Consider the following 3,274-nt stretch of genomic DNA (forward strand, 5'->3'; position numbering starts at 1 on the left):
TTGGTCTGAGGGACGGGTGCTCAGTGCTCATCTTGGACAGCCACGACCAGAGGTGACCACTTTGATTAGGAGCATGATTAAACACAAATGATACATTCTTGTAACTAATTATCACTTTACCTTGCTTTGTATTTAAAAGGTCAGTCTTAGGTTCTGGAGAACAGACACTTGTCAGCTGTTAGACATTCTTTGCTCTCGAAGTGCAGACACACATCCCTTTGACTTCCACTTGAAAAGGGGGAAAAAACCTGGTGGCAACAAGATGTGCTCAGTGTGCTGGCAAATACTGGGCATAACCTGAATTTCTGAGGGTTGAGTCTGAGGGACTTGGGGGGGATGAGAGGGCAGAGCAATATCAGAAGACAATCAGCCCAAGCTGTGCCAGGGTAAAGCCACCATAAGGTTTTATCCTTTAAGGGGAATCTCCCAGTTGAATCTGAAGTTGTCAGATTCAAATTTCTGCTCTCCTTACACTTCTGTGCTGCCTGACCCTCACCCTGTGATGTTCCATCACTGTTAATGACCTCAGAATCATCAGTTTGTTTGGGAGCTTTGCTGGGGAGTGACCTACCCTGACAACAGGCAGCTTTCCTGTCTCTGACTGTCTCTGCACTGTTGATTTTCACAGCTTTGTGAACATTTCCAGTGGCAATCTGACAGCCTTTACCTGTGACATCAGCTGGCTCCAAGTGAAGAACTTCTGTGGGACAGAAGATGACGAGAACCAAGTTAAAATTACTGCCACTATTGAAACAGTAAGGACTCTGCTTGGCCAGGGCTCTTTTCCTCAGGCTTGCCCACTGCCCTTTGCCCAGTTAATCAGGTTTAGCCTCGGGGATGAAGTTTTTCTCTGCTGAAGATACTCTGGAACTCAGAAGTTTCCATTATTGGGGTATTTGGCAGGTAAATTAAACCAGGGCAGTGTTTTAGTGTGAAGCGATTTTGATTTTCAGCCCATCCTGTGTGTTTGAGGTGATAGCAGGAAACCAAAGCTGAAAGAGGAGGGAGGGATTATTTGTTGCTCTTTGTGGAGTGGCATTTATCCAGGCAGGGGTGTTCCTGGCATTCCCTGCTGGAAGTGTTAAAATTCCTTTCTTTTAGGTGATGTCAGATATCAAAATGAAAGCAATAAGGGAGCTTCACCTGGAGGAGGAACTTGGTGAGTGTTCACCTGCTTCACCTTTGTCTGATAATACTCAATTTACTGAATTTAGCAGGATTTTCCTGGTTTTTCCATCAGTCTATTCAAAACAGCAAATCCATTGCTGTTAGGAGGTTTTTTATTTGGGTTTTTTTTTGTTTTGTTTGGTGTTTTGTTTGGTGTTTTGTTTGGTGTTTTTGTTTGGTGTTTTTGTTTGGTGTTTTGTTTGGTGTTTTGGTGGGTGCTTGGTGGGTGCTTGGTGGGTGCTTGGTGGGTGCTTGGTGGGTGCTTGGTGGGTGCTTGGTGGGTGTTTTTTGCTTGCTTGGTGGGTGTTTTTTGCTTGCTTGGTGGGTGTTTTTTGCTTGCTTGGTGTTTTTTGGAAAGAAAGAGGCTGCAAAGGAGTTAAAACTCTTTTAATTTTAAATTGAATTATTAGTTTTCCAAGCTTTAAGGAAATAAATCAGTATAAGTCTTGATTAAAATGCATTTCATGAGGCTCTTATTTTACTTATTTGAGTAGGAATATTTGTGTTGTCAGTCTTTAGTATTGTACTCACTACTGAAGAAGGTTTTTTTTTAACTTTATTCCTTTCTGGAAGAGTCTCCAGTTTTCTTTCAAATTTTTGTTGTCTTTCCCTTTGGAAGCACTTGGCCAGTTTTGTAAAATTTTGCTGCTTGTACTTTAAAAGAGAAAAGTGATCCTTCAGCAAAAGAATAAAAGACTGTTTGGGGACTTTCTGGGAATTTCTCCAGTTGGGTTTTTGATGTCATAGGTGGGGACACCTGTTGTAATTAATCTAATGGTAATCAATCTTAATTCTGAGCCAAATTTCTTACTTGAATTATTTAATACATCTCTCTTTCCTTCCCTTTTTGTTACAGCAAATGAGAGCTGTCTTAGACCTGTTAGTGGGAATGGGAAACTTTTGTCTCCAGGTAAATTGATGTATTCCATCCTTGTTCTGTAAGGAATCACTGAGGAGATCTGAAGCTCCCCTTTGTCCTTCCCTGGGAGAAGAACTTCCCTGATTTCCAGACTTAACTGAAGCAGTTGGGTGGGGTTTTTTCCCCCCAGTTTTTAGGTTCATTAGCAGCAGCCACACAAAGGTAGAGGTCAAACTTATTTGATTATTGCCATCCCTAATTCCAGCTGTCAGTGTTTAACTGTGCTCCTGTGGGGCAGAGTTGGGCACAAAGGGACCCCCAGCTTTGGTTTGGGTGGTGTTGGAGCAGTGGAGAGAAGCTTCCTGGGAAACATTTTCCATGTCCTTGCTATTTTATTCATACACTGCATTAATAAAACCCAAGGAGAGACTAATTGCCTTCCATTCAGTGCTTGTCAGACAACACCTGGAATGTTGTTCCTGTTCTGGGGGCTCAGCAGGAGAAAGGAGCCCTTGTAAACTAAAACCTGTCCAGTTCAGAGCACCCAGAGGGTCTGGGAGCTGGGATGGATGGCAAAGGAGGGAAGCTGGGCTCTTCCAGCTTCCCGAAGATGGGGAGGAGTCTTGATTGCCATCTTTAACTCCTTAACGTGGAATCTTAGAGAAGGCAGAGGCAGATTCTTCCTGGAGGAGCACATGGAAAGGATCAGAGGCAGTTTCAGTGAGGGAAATTCCAGCTGGGCTGCTGGTGGGGAAGAAAGGGATTCACGGTGGGAGTGGTCCCAACGATAGACAGGGAGCCCTGGGAGATCTCCATCTCTTTGCTCTCATCGTAGGAGACTTGGAGATCTGGGGGCAGAGCTGGGGAAGTGAAGTTCTCCAAAGGTCATGGAATGGTTTTATCTTGCTCTGAAGAGCAGCTGGATAGAATTGATGTTTCCAGGAAGCAGCAGCTGATGATGTTCTCCATGTTTTTATCCTCCCTGAAGTGCCTGAGGATTACACTGTCAAGGAAGCAGAACTGAAGATGGGAAGCTTGCTTGGGTTGTGCCATGGGAAAGCTCCAACTTCCACTCAGGTAGAGCTGTGAGGGAAAGTGTCTTGTGCATCTCCTCTGTAAAGGGCACAAAGGATGCCAAGGGGGCTATTGCTCTTGGAATCTCCAAGTTGTAAACATCATGGAGTCCCAGAATGGTTTGGGTTGGAAGGGACCTTAAAGCTCATCCCATGGGCAGGGGCACCTTCCACT

General features: G+C 44.4%; 1 long non-coding RNA gene across 1 annotated transcript; it reads left to right on the forward strand.

The window, feature by feature from the left end:
• LOC108491844 lies at positions 1-3,128 on the forward strand. The gene is made up of 5 exons (XR_001872947.1): positions 1-52; positions 629-755; positions 1,102-1,159; positions 2,024-2,077; positions 3,015-3,128. It is a non-coding gene; the product is annotated as an uncharacterized LOC108491844 (long non-coding RNA).
• The last annotated feature ends 146 nt before the right edge of the window (positions 3,129-3,274 follow it).

This window comes from Lepidothrix coronata, unplaced genomic scaffold (genome assembly GCF_001604755.1).
Source record: "Lepidothrix coronata isolate B3197 unplaced genomic scaffold, Lepidothrix_coronata-1.0 Scaffold1894, whole genome shotgun sequence".
NCBI classification, from domain to species: Eukaryota; Metazoa; Chordata; class Aves; order Passeriformes; family Pipridae; genus Lepidothrix; species Lepidothrix coronata.